A 14,031-nucleotide genomic window follows, 5' to 3' on the forward strand; every position below is an offset into this window, starting at 1 on the left:
GACTCCCTTCAGCAGGCAATTTCTCCCATAGGGAAAAGGAGAGTATAATGAGTGAGTACCCAGCTTTTCCAGCTGTGTGAGGCACATCCCAAGAAGCCCATCTTTCTTTCACTCAACTCAGAATATTGAGGGTATTAGCATGGCTAAGTGGCTGGGACAGGGTACTAGCAGGAAAGAAAGGAGAGGACTCACAGCAACCAGGACTTGAAATTCAGTACAGGGTACGTATCCTTTGAAGCATTTCACAGAGCCCATCAGGAGGCCCACCCATGAACCACTTGGGACACCATATCTGTAGCATCTCCCTGCAACTGGCCCATAGGAGCCCCCGATGTTTTGTGCATATTCCCCTTCCCTTTCTCCTGTAGTCAATTGCCTGCACATGCACTCCAGATGGTGAGTGTGAGCATTTACCTACAGCTTTTGAGTACATGCAGTCAGCAGGCTCAACTTTGAAGGATTGGGAGGCATACAAAATTGAGCATTTCAGGGCACTGTCCCAGAGGAAACAAACAGAAAGCTTTCAGGACCCAGTTTGGTTTTGTGGATTTAAGAGAAGACACATAATCATCAGAATTTCTTCTCCACCCATCCAAGAAGTGTGGATTGGGTGAATCCATAGAAAAGACCTGAGAGAGCCTCAGATTCCCTATAGGCTCACTGTTGAAGATATTTCTCTCAAATCCAGTCAGTAAAGACTAGAGAAAGTGACTCTTTCTTCAAATGTGAAGACAGCAGTGCAAGACTTTGAGGAACATGAAAAATCAAGGACACCTAGTACCACCAAAGGAACATAATTTTCTGGTACCCAACCACAAAGAAATGGAGATACACAAATTGTCTGACAAAGAATTCAAAACAATTGTTTTAAGGAAGTCAGTAAGCTACAAGAGAACACAGATAGAGAACTTAATGATATTAAGAAAGCGACACATGAACAAAATAAGAAGTTCAACAAAAAGATAGAAATCATTAAAAACAACAACCATGATTTTTGAGCTGAGAATACAGTGAATGAAATGGAAAACACAATAGAGTTTCAATAGCAGACTTGATCAAGCAGAAGAAAGGGTCTGTCAACTCAAATACTAGTCATTTGAAATTATTCAGTAAAAGGAATGAAAAATGCTTAAGCGATTGATGCAACACCATGAAGAGTAGTCATATATGCAATATGGGAGTCTCAGAAAAAGAAAGAGATAAAGGGGAAGAAAACTAACTTAAAGAACTAGATCAGTCTCTCCTTATCTGTAGTTTTGCTTTCCTTGGTTTCAGGTACATTACAATGATATGTTTTAAGAGACAGACAATGAAAGAGAACATGCAAATATTGACATAATTTTTATTACAGTATATTGTCATAGTTTTTCTATTTTATTATTAGTTGTTATTCTCTTACTGTGCCTAATTTATAAATTAAACTTTATCATAGGAATAGTGGTGGTGGCCTGTCTGGAGTGGCCACTGCCAGGATGCCAGCTGCAGCAGGGGAGGTGTAGCTGGGGCTGTGCACTCCGCAGAGCCGGGGGGGCCAGGAACAGGTGATCCTAGTGGGAGCCCTATATGCTACTGAGTTAGTGGGGTGTAAGCCTGTGCTCCCAGGCATAGCTGCAGCTGCCCAGCCATGGCTGCAGCCCTAGGCATACCTGTGCTGTCAGGGGCCCTGGAAGTCCCCTGCCCTTACAGGCTTGGAAGTGCCTGCTCCCATTCCCTGGCCTCTTTCCACTGCTGGCACCTGCTCTGTGGCAGAGCAAAGTTGTGGATGTGTTGTGATAGCTGAGCCTGGGAGCTGTTGTGACGTGGTCAGGTGTGTGTGTTCAGGGCAGTTCTGACATACCAGACTCCCCACTGCCTTTGCCCCCTCTGGAAACTGCTTCTGAGGCTGAAACTTTGGATGTTAATGAGCAAGGATGGTGGGGGAGGCCAGGATGGCTGAGGGCAGCTAGGTGTGGGCCTGTGGACACCCCTTAGTGAGGACAGCCTGGGTGCTGTGGATGGCATGTTGATGGCAGCGAGAGGCAGACATGTTCCTAGGTGGGAATGGGTGGGTCCCTGGTGAAACCTCACCTTCAAGCCAGGGACAGCTTGAAGCATGGGGGCCTGGCTGCCAGTTCCATTTGCAGTCTGTGACCTGGAGTGAAAACTTCATTGATGTCTTTCAGCCAATTGGATAGTGCTTTTTCCAGACCCACAAATGGCTGCCCATGGACCAAGCAGTATGTACTTCCTCCATTCTGAGCCCATGAAAACCCCAGACTCATTCAGACTCTGACACTCATCAGGATGACAAGCCTGCAAATAGGAGCTACCCACTTTGGGTATGCACTCCGCTGAGAGCTATTCTGTCACTCAGTAAAGCTCCTTTCTGCCTTGCTCACCCTCCAGTTATTCACATAACCTCATACTTCCTGGATGTGGGACAAGAACTCAGGACCTGCTGAATGGTGGGAGGGAAAGAAGCTGTAACATGTTCCTGGCCAGCTCACCAAGCTGCAGGTGGTGACATACTCCTGGACTATGGGAGTGAAGAGTAGTGACCCTTCTGGGGGCCCAGACCTTGAGATTCTCTGAGCCAGAGCTGCTGTAACACTATAGCTCTCCTGCCCTCTGCTGGTGCTGGGTGGCCACCCAATGCAACAGGACGCAGCAGCAGGCCTGGGCCAGCCCAGGAGCTGGGAGCCTGAGTGGGGTGATGGAACTGAAAGGGCTATAACACAAACCAACCAAAACATGCCCCACTCGCTTGCTGCACTGTGGGTGAGGAGAAGGAGAAAAGAGCTGCAGCCCTTCTAGGAAGCCAGACCTTGGGGCTCCCTGAACTAGGGCTGTGACATGCTGTAACACCTTCTTTAGGATTCTGCACTTCCTGGCCTCTCTGAGATTTTGGATGCCACCGTGTTCCCCTTGTCCAGATGCTGGTGTCCACAGCAGAAGCCACTTGTGATATATCTGGTCCAGCTGCAGCTTCACATGGATGAGGTGCCTGTGCCGGTGCCTGTGCCAGTGCCTGGAGCTGCCCGCCCCACGACAGCAGCTAGCATGCCTGGCTGTGTGCAGTGCCAGATCCCACACTTGCTCACTCACACACACCTCACCGCTCCATGCCTGGCTTGCCCTTGGCAGGAGTACGATCCAGGCCTGCAGCATGAGCCAAGTGCAGCCTGCCACGCTGAGTGGACAGAACAAGCCCAGGGGGCATGAACAAAACTCAAGCAGAAGCACTGCTGTCTACAGAGGTTTCTGGCTGGCAAAGCAACACCCTAAGGATCCTATGACAATAGGTATATATGTATAGGCAGAAACATAGTATATATTGGTTTTAGTACTATCCATGGTTTCAGGCAGCCACCAGGGGCTTGGAATGTGTCCCTATAGATAAGGGAGGAGGATTTTAATAGCTGAAAACTTCTCCAATCTTGGGGAAGATAGGGGCATTCGGGTACATGAAGCTTAAATGTGCCCAAATAGGTTTGACTTAAAGAGGACTTCACTGAGACACATTCTAATCAAATTGTCAAACATCAAAGATAATTTTGAAAGCAGCAAGAGAAAAGAAACTCATCACATACAAAGAAACCCCATTAGACTATCAGATTTCTAAGCATGAATCTTGCAGGCCAGGAGAGAGTGAGATGACATATTTCAAGTGCTGAAAGAAAAAAGAATTGTCAACCAAGAATACTTTACCTTGCAAAACTATCTTCCAGAAATGAAGGAGAGATAAAGACTTTGCCAGATAAAGAAAATATGAGGGATTTTATCACCACCACATATGCCTTATAAAAAATGTTAGAGGGAGTTCTTCAAATGGAAAAGTAAGGATGCTAATTAGTAATATGAAAACATATGAAAGTGTAAAACTCACTGGTAAAGGTAGCATATATTGTCAGGTTCAGAATACTCTAATGCTGTAATGGTGGTGTATAAACCACTTTTACTCTAGGATAGAGGTGAAAAGACAAAATTATTAAAAGTAATCACAATATGCCGGTGCGGTGGCTCACGCCTGTAATCCCAACACTTTGGGAGGCCGAGGCAGGCAAATCATGAGGTCAGAAGTTTGAGACCAGTCTGGCCAACATAATGAAACCCCATCTCTATTAAAAATACAAAAAATTAGCTGGATGTGGTGGTGTGTGGCTGTAATCCCAGCTACTTGGGAGGCTGGGGCAGGAGAATGTCATGAACCTGGGAGGCAGAGGTTGCGGTGAACTAAGATCACCCCATTGCACTCCAGCCTGGGCAACAGTGCAAGACTCTGTCTCAAAAAAAAATTCACTATAATAATTCGTTAATGAATATACAATATAAAAAAAGTAAATTATGATATCCAAAACTTAAAATGTGGAATAAGGGAGTAAACATGTAAAGTATATGCAATCGAAGTTGAAATCAGTTCAAAATAGACTGTTATAAATATAAGATATTTTCTGTAAGCCCCATGGTAGCCACAAAGTAAAAACTTTAGTAGATACAGAATAATTAAAGATAAAGATAATAAATTAAAGCATGCCATTGCAGAAAATCATGAAATTACAAAGGAAGAGCAAGAGAGGAAAAAAGGAACAAAATAACTACAGAAGAGAAAACAATTACCAAAGTGGCAATAATAAATCCTAACGTATCAATAATTACTTTATAAACGAACTAAATTCTGTAATCAAAAGACCTACAATGGCAAAATGGATAAAAACAAACAAGCAAGATTCAACAATATGATGTCTACAAGAGACTTATTTTAGCTTTGAGGACACACATAGGCTAAAAGTGAAGAGATGGAAAAAATATATTCCATGCAAATGGAAACTAAAAAAGAGCAGGATGAGTATCTGCTATTTATATAACATAAAATAGATTTTAAGTCAAAAACTGTGCAAAGAGACAAAGATAATTATAATATAATACATAATATCTCTATAAACTTATAATCATATATAATGTATATTATGTTATATAATGTATATCCTTATATCTAATATATATCCTTATATCTTTATATTTATTATTATATATGCCATATATAACTGTAAATATATGATATATATAATTATAAATATCTTTGTCTCTTTTTGCAGTTCGACTTAAAGTCTATTTTATCTTATGTAAATAACAGATGTGTTTATCTTATTATATATTTATATAAGAAGAAAGGGTTAATTCATGAAAAGGATATAACAATTGTAAATATATAGGCACCCAACATCACAGCACCTAAATATATCAATCAAATATAAACTAGTCTGAAGGGATAAATAGATAATACAATAATAGTATTTCAAGATAATATGCATGGTAGACCACATATAATCTATTGAAATTGTAAAAAATAAAGAAAAACACAAGAGGACTTCCTCATAGTTACACATTAGTGAAAAGAAAGTGTTCTAGTTACCACTCTTGTACATTTGGTGGATATTCTCAATGTCCTGCACTATGCTAGGTCTTAAAGAAGTATAAGACTTGCACATGTATCTTGAAAGAGTAGCTCATTGCGCAGCATAGAAAGAAAGAGGAGTAGAAAATTTCAGGCATGGATAAAGGTGCAGAGGTGCAAATATATATACACTACTCAACAGTAGGTAAGGGAGTAATGGCAACTAACGTTAAGGAACATTGTCTACCATATTGTGAAGGGTCACAAAGGTCATGCGTACTAACATGAGGATTAACTGTCTATAGCAAAGCTATGAGTAAAATTTAAATTATATGCAGCCTAGGTATTGAAATTTGACAACCAATATAAATGAATTCATATGTTTATGAAACATTATTTCTTTTTAACAATGACCTAGTAGATTCAGAATCAATTTTTCAGTGCTTTTCAAGATAATTTTGATATTTTTGGAAATAAATAGTTCTAAATATTAAAAGAAAACCTGAATTTTTGCAATGTCCTTTCTAAATTTATAAACACAAAATTTTCATACTGCAGAGATACTTGGGAAAAAAATATTTGTTGTTTATATATACTCACCCAGAATCTACACAATTACAAATTTCCTTAAGTTTCTGACAGCAAAAAAGAGCATGAAAAACAAAATACAGAGAATCATAATTGGAACATATTCAAGAGGTGGAGAATCTATTTAAAACCGACAACTCAACAGATGTAGTCTAGTCAATGGTTATATTTGCATAAGCATGAAAGCCAAACAAACATGTCTGAAATCTCATTGGTAAAACACTGTATGATTTAAAAAATTTTGGGGGGGTTGTCAGAACTCCTTTTTAGATTTATTGCATCCCCTCAACAGAAGAACCGACTGCCGAGGAAATTCAAAACACATCCATGAAAGCAGAAAATTATAATGTGACAAGTGAAGAACTGAAATGGATTCACCCTAAAAGCAGAGCCAAATATCAGCCATTGTCATGGGCCCCTAGGAGGACTGAGTCTGGTGATGCACGAATACCAGAATGCAAGTGTGGTGCAATGACAGCAATAACACATGTGTGCACCTTGAAGCCAGAGGGATGGAAACCCCAGCCAATGCCTCTTTCTCTTTTTCAGCCATGTAAGTTCCAATCTTGATCAATAAGCAATCTAGGTGTCAATGAAAGTGGAAGGAATACATATTCCTCCTCCCACAAATCTTAAACATTAATAGCAGCAGGATTCTCCTTTCACAGAAAAGGATGATTTTAAGGTTTTGGTCCCCACTGAGTACAAATTCCCAAGATACAAATAAAAGTACTTTGATTTATAGATTAATCCAGACATTTTTATGTTCTGTAGGCCTGACATATGCTTGACAGAAACCCCACAAGGTCAGAAAGTCCTGTTGTCTAAGAAAGAATTTCTCTTCTGCCTTCTTGCTCATTTTGGCCTGAGAGGAAGGTGATACTACAGTTAGTTGTGGTCTTAATAAAGAGCACTGAAGTCAGAGTTCATAAGTTTAGGCTTTTTTCTTTCTCAGGAATTATTGAAAAGAATGGCTTACAATTTTTTAAAATTTATTTTGGGAGAGATAATCATATTATTTAGGGAGAGAGTTATATTATTTTTCTGAATCTCTCAAGCTTCACATAACAGTGAAAGATTCATGAACCACTGATTTAAAAAAGGTACAAAAGCAACAGTTTTTAAACCACCTGCTATATACTCATTTGACAATATTAAGGGGCAATGCTTCTGGTGTTTTCAAAGAAATTGGAGTAGTGGGCAGGAGAGCTATAATTAAGGAGGAGCACTGCACTGGGATTGGACCAAGGTTTTATATTAAGAACAACATTCTGTTTTATCCTAACTAGTGTAACTTATTCATTCCACAAACATGTATTGAATAACTTCTGAGAATAAGGCTCTTTTTGCCTTCAATAAGATCTCTGCATGTAAAAGAAAAATACTAGTTATACAAAAACTTTGAAATAATATATCAGCAGGAGGCAAAATCAAAACAAAATAAGGCCTGGTGTGGTGGCTCATGCACTTTGGGAGACCGAGGTGGGAGAATTGCCTTAGACCAGGAGTTTGAAATCAGCCTGGGCAACATAGAGACCTTGTCTCTACAAAAAATAAATACACTAGCAGGGTGTGGTGGTGGATGCCTGTAGTCCTAACTACTTGGAAGGCTGAGGTGGGAGGATCACTTGAGCCCAGAAGGTAGAGGCTGCAGTGAACTATGATCATGCCTTTGCACTCAAGCCTGGGCAACAGAGCAAAACCCTATCTTTAAGCAAACAAACCAACCAACAAAACAACAGGACCCCTGTCGTATCTCTCCCCATGAATAACATAACAGGCAATTTCTTGAATATTAAAACTGGTATTCCTTATAGATTATTACAGTGGCCTCACTTTAAAGAGAAGAACCTGAAGCCTGAAAAGGTGAGGTCACTGCTTTAAATTAATAGTTAGAAAGTTGCAGAATCAAACAGACTCAGTTCTCTAGATTCCTAGCCCAGTTACATTTTTTTAGTATGACACTATCACTCTTAACAACAACCAACAAAACCCAAACTGCTTAAAACATTTTAATCCAAGGCAAATCTTTAGTTCTTCTGTTTTGCTGGAGTGGGAGGTGGGGTGGAGGGACTTGGGAAGCAGTAGGATGAGGCAGTGGAGATTTAACATTCTTGTATGTGCTGGAGTGCTGTGCTAGGTGCTTCCATTTTTAATCTCTTTAAATGCAAGAACTCTGTGAGATCAGTGCTATTCCCTCCATGTTCCAGATGAGGAACCATGAGTCTCAGAGAAGCTAAGAAATTTATCCAGACACCCACATTTTTGTGAGTGGTGGACTTAAGATTTGAACCTGTTTTGGTTTCCAAGTTCTTTGGTCTTTTTACTGTTCCTTAATTGTTGCCTGTTACAGGACGCCTTGCATTTCTTCATAAATGAGTCCAATTTTTGCCTGCCACCTGGTTTATATGACTGTCCAGATTGATTTTTCTTTTAAATTTACATTTTGCGACTGTAGGCTTTTTTCCTTTCCATTTATCTCCTGCCTCAGTCATGAGGTTGGACAAAATGAGAAGTATGCTGGTTTTGTTTGGACTGAGAACATTCCAAAATGTTTGGCTGTACCTCAAAACCCTGTTAAAATAATATTATTTATAACTTTCTGCTTGGTCAACTTTGTTTTAAGTTTGGCTATCTCCCATAGGAGGTTATTCTTTCTCCTTGATGGTAAGGTTTGCTGCTTGAAAGCCTTAATCTTAAACATTTTTCAAGTAAGACTCAGGTCCTTGCGTTTATGATGAATACAAACTCGTTAGATAATAGCCCCAACCACTCTGAAGCAGTTCATTGCAGAAGCTCACTCTCAGCTGTTGTGGGTGGGGTGTCAGCAGAATGAATGCCATAGGTTTACACGTGAACCATCAGCCCTGCTCACAAAACATAATCTGTCCAGCACCGCGATAGGTTGCATTTTAGAGCTGGGCTTTAGTGTGATGTGACTGTTTACCAGAATGCCTTCTGAGGAATACAAAGTAATTTTTTTTTTTACATTCCTCCTCAGTAAGATTATTGTTGTTAGCAGATTTGTTTAGCTGCCCTCGCAGCTTAAGACATTTCATTGACTTTTGAGCAGATGATTTGATTTTTTAGGCACAGTTTGGGGAAAAACAGCTAGCAGAATCATTAGAATGGATACCTACCACAAGTAGTAGGGAGGCAGGCTTTTAACAGGACATAACTAAAGAGAAGACCTGTCTTTGCCTCAATGTGTAATTGAACACTGTCCAAAATTGATGGCAAAGCAATGTGAATTATAGGGGCCAAGGATTTGCTATTTAGAAACTTAAACAAATCTGCTTTTTCTAAAAGGCCTTTCTTTTTCACACAAAAATGATGGTCAGTGAAGCGGCAATTCTCAGTGAAACGACAATGCTTCTCCCTCAGGAGCAGCTACCCTCAAGGAAACAGAGCCAAAACACAGAGACTGAATCATTAACCTAAAAATGTAGTTACATAACTGCTAAAATTCCACACTTTGCAGGCCTGTGGCCTGACTTTAGCCTTTAGAGACATTCCTAGCCCAGTGGTTGCTAGTAGCCACTGCTCACATTTCTCCATCTCTCTGCCTCCCAGGAGCTAAACTCCTATTGATTTTCCCAGAACCCTGAGCTGTCTCCATAATAGAATGATTTGGTGGGCGTCCTGTCAAATGCAAAAGGAAGCCTCTGCCAGAGTGAGCATTAGAACACGGTGTTTTTAAATAGAAATGTGAAATATCAGTGCAATTATAAATCAATAAAAACCCAGAGGGAAAGAGAATCTCATTTGAGGAAAGATCTTTAAGTTTTTTTTCCTTTCTTTTTTCTCGTAATGAAAAATTAGATCAGGGAACCAAATTTATGAGGTAAAAACTGTCAACAAAGTATTCCTAGCTGTTGCTGAGGCTGAGAAAAAAGAAAGCTAAATCATGCATGCAGTGTGAGTATGTGAATGACACATTTTAATATATTAGGGAGTCAAAATACCTCTCATTTTTGACTTGTGTTTTTGGCTGTTGCCCAAATTATTATTGTTTTATTTATTTTGCTAATGTCATTCTCTTATGCCTTTTTCCAAATTCCATATTTTCTCCTAGGTTTGCTTTCCATATGCTGGATGATGTGTATGGATTTTCAGTGTGTGTTTCAGAGTCTTAAAAGCTCATGCTAGCTTGCTTAACATACCTCTATAACTCATGATATAGAACCCTAGGGAGAACTGTGTTGCAACATGGATGCAGTGCCTATACTAAGGCACACTGCCAACCTGAAGACTGTCAGAGAGCATCACTAACGGAGGTAAGCCAGTAGGGTCTAAAAATCTTCACAGAGAGAAGGTATGACCGGATGATAGTCCATTAAATTGCGTTGAGGTGCAGCACTATGTTCTAAATTGGTGTACCCCACGAATTTATATGTTGAGGCCTAATACCCAATGTGATAGTATTAAGAGGTATGGCCTTTAGGAAGTGATTAAGTCATAAGGTGAGGGCTTGACCCTTATGAATGAGAATAGTGACCTTATAAAAGAGGCTTGAGTGAGCTCCCTGGCCCTTTTTTGCCATGTAAGGATGCAGCAACAAGTCACCATCTATTAAGCCAATTACCAGACACCAAATCTACTGGTGCTTTGATGTTGGACTTCCCAGCCTCCAGACCTCTAAGAAATAAATCTCTGTTGTTTATAAATTACCGAGTCTAAAGTACTTTGTTATAGCAGCCTGAATAGACTAAGACATGCAGCAAGTGAATAGATCACTCACTGTAGCCTGGATCTGTCCTTCATTATGACAGGGTTATTTCTCGTACTGGACATAGGTCACCTTTGCTAACCTCTTACAGAAATTCTAAACTTTGTGACAGGAAATGCAGAAGTGTGAGAGAAGAACAAGGAGCTATGTGAAGAAGAGAGATGGAAATGGATTGAGACTGTTGAAATAGGAGAAAATATCTTGGTTTTGACATCATTTCCAAAGAATCATAGTTATCAAATAAAAAATTTCACAATTATCCAAAATTATAATAAGAATTCAGTGGCTGGCAAAATGGCTGAATAGGAACAGCTCTGGTGTGCAGCTCCCAGTGAGATGAACACAGAAGATGAGTAATTTCTGCATTTCCAACTGAGGTACTTGGCTCATCTCTTTGGGACTGGCTAGACAGTGGGTGAAGCCCATGGAGGGCAAGCTGAAGCAGGGTGGGACATTGCCTTACCTGGGAAGTGCAAGGGGTCAGGGAACTCCCTCCCCTAGCCAAGGGAAGCCATGAAGGACTCTGACATGAGGAATGGTGCACTCCTGCCCAGATACTACGCTTTTCCCATGGTCTATGCAACCCACAGACCAGGAGATTCCCTCGGGTGCCTATGCCACCAGGGCCCTGAGTTTCAAGCATAAAACTGGGCGGCCATCCCGAGCTAGCTGCAGGAGTTTCTTTTCATACCCCAGTGGTACCAGGAACATTTAAGTCTGCTGAAGCTGCGCCCACAGCTGCCCCTTCCCCCAAGTGATCTGTCCCAGGGAGATGGGAGATTTATCTATAAGCCCCTGATTGGGGCTGCTGCCTTTCTTTCAGAGATGCCCTGCCCAGAGAGGAGTCTAGAGAGGCAATCTGGCTACAGCAGCTTTGAGGCGCTGCAGTGGGATCCACCCAGTCTGAACTTCCAAGCAGTTTTGTTTACACTGTGAGGGGAAAACTGCCTACTCAAGCCTCAGTAATGGCAAATGCTCCTCCTGGCAGCAAGTTCGAGCATCCCAGGTCGACTTCAGACTGCTGTGCTGGCAGCGAGAATTTCAAGCCAGTGGATCTTAGCTTGCCAGTGAGATAGAACCGTTCAGTCCCCTGGAAAGGTGGCTAAAGCCAGGGAGCCAAGTGGCCTAGCTCAGCGGATCCCACCCCCATGGAGCCCAGCAAGCTAAGATCCACTGGCTGGAAATTCTTGCTGCCAGCACAGCAGTCTGAAGTTGACCTGGGATGCTCGAGCTTGCTGTGGGGAGGACCATTTGCCATTACTGAGGCTTGAGTAGGCAGTTTTCCCCTCACAGTATAAACAAAACTGCTCGGAAGTTCGGACTGGGTGGAGCCCACCGCAGTGCCTCAAAGCTGCTGTAGCCCGACTGCCTCTCTAGACTCCTCACTGGCAGGGCATCTCTGAAAGGAAGGCAGCAGCCCCAGTCAGGGGCTTTTAGATAAAACTCCCATCTCTCTGGGACAGAGCACCTGGGGGAAGGGGTGGCTGTGGGCACAGCTTCAGCAGACTTAAACGTTCCTGCTTGGTGGCTCTTAAGAGAGGAGTGGATCTCCCAGCACAGCGCTCCAGCTTTGCTAAGGGACAGAGTGCCTCCTCAAGTGGGTCCCTGATCCCCATGCCTCCTGACTGGGAGACACCTCCCAGCAGGAGTTGACAGACACCTCATACAGGAGAGCTCCAGCTGGCATCTGGCAGGGGCCCCTCTGGGATGAAGCTTCCAGAGGAAGGAACAGGCAGCAATCTTTGCTGTTTTGTAGCCTCTGCTGGTGATACCCAGGCAAACAGGGGCCAGAGTGGACCTCCAGGAAACTCCAGAAGACCTGCAGCAGAGAGGCCCGACTGTTAGAAGGAAAAATAACAAACAGAAAGGAATAGCATCAACATTAACAAAAAAGGATGTCCACACGGAAACCCCATCCAAAGGTCACCAACATCAAAGACCAAAGGTAGATAAATCCACGAAGATGAGGAAAAACCAGTGTAAAAAGGCTGAAAATTCCAAAAACCAGAATGCCTTTTCTCTTCCAAAGGATCACAACTTCTTGCCAGCAAGGGAACAAAACTGGATGGAGAATGATTTTGGCTAACAGACAGAAGTAGGTTTCAGAAGGTGGGTAATAACAAACTCCTCTGAGCTAATGGAGCATGTTTTAATCCAATGGAAAAAAGCTATGAACCTTGATAAAAGGTTAGAGGAATTGTTAACTAGAATAACCAGTTTAGAGAAGACCATAAATGACCTGATGGAGCTGAAAAACACAGCATGAGAACTTTGTGAAGCATATACAAGTATTAATAGCTGAATCGATCAAGCGGAAGAAAGGATATCAGAATTGAAGATCAACTTAATGAAATAAAACATGAAGCCAAGATTAGAGAAAAAAGAATGAAAAGGAACAAACAAAGCCTACAAGAAATATGGGATTATGTGAAAAGACCAAACCTGTTTGATTGGTGTGCCTGAAAGTGACAGGGAGAATGAAACCAAATTGGAAAACACTCTTCAGGATATTATCCAGGAGAACTTCCCCAATCTAGCAAGATGGGCCAACATTCAAATTCAGGAAATACAGAGAACACCACAAAGATCCTCCTCGAGAAGAGCAACCCCAAGACACATAATCGTCAGATTCACCAAGGTTAAAATGAAGGAAAACATGTTAAAGGCAGCCAAGAGAAAGGTCTGGTTACCCACAAAGGGAAGCCCATCAAACTAACAGTGGATCTCTTGGCAGAAACACTACAAGCCAGAAGAGAGTGGGGGCCAATATTCAACATTCTCAAAGAAAAGGATGTTTAACCCAGAATTTTTTATCCAGTCAAACTAAGCTTCATAAACGAAGGAGAAATAAAACCCTTTACAGACAAGCAAATGCTGAGAGATTTTGTCACCAGATGTGCCTTACAAGAGCTCTTGAAGGAAGCACTAAATATGGAAAGGAAAAACCAGTACTAGCCACTGCACAAACATACCAAATTGTAAAGACAATCGACACTGAAGAAACTGCATCAACTAACGGGTAAAATAACCAGCTAGCATCATAATGACAGCATCAGATTCACACATAATCATATTAACCTTAAATGTAAATGGGCTAAATGCCCCAATTAAAAGACACAGATGGCAAATTGGAAAGAACCAAGAGCCATCAGTATGCTGTATTCAGGAGACCCATCTCATGTGCAAAGACACAAATAGGCCCAAAATAAAGGGATGGAGGAATATTTAAACTAAACAAATGGAAAGCAAAAAACAAAAAGAAAACAAAAAAGCAGGGGTTGCAATTCTAGTCTCTGGTAAAACAGACTTTAAACCAACAAAGATCAAAAAAGAAAAAGAA

General features: G+C 41.4%; 1 long non-coding RNA gene across 1 annotated transcript in view; it reads left to right on the top strand.

Moving 5' to 3' along the window:
• The window catches only part of LOC130541386 (uncharacterized), a 42,817-nt gene that overhangs the window by 2,025 nt on the left and 26,761 nt on the right, over nt 1-14,031 (top strand). Inside the window, exons 2-3 of the long non-coding RNA XR_010111473.1 lie at nt 6,255-6,515; nt 10,038-10,239. This is a non-coding gene — a long non-coding RNA (uncharacterized LOC130541386). The remainder of the gene's footprint in view (nt 1-6,254; nt 6,516-10,037; nt 10,240-14,031) is intronic.

This window comes from Pan paniscus, chromosome 2 (assembly GCF_029289425.2).
Source record: "Pan paniscus chromosome 2, NHGRI_mPanPan1-v2.0_pri, whole genome shotgun sequence".
Lineage (NCBI taxonomy): Eukaryota > Metazoa > Chordata > Mammalia > Primates > Hominidae > Pan > Pan paniscus.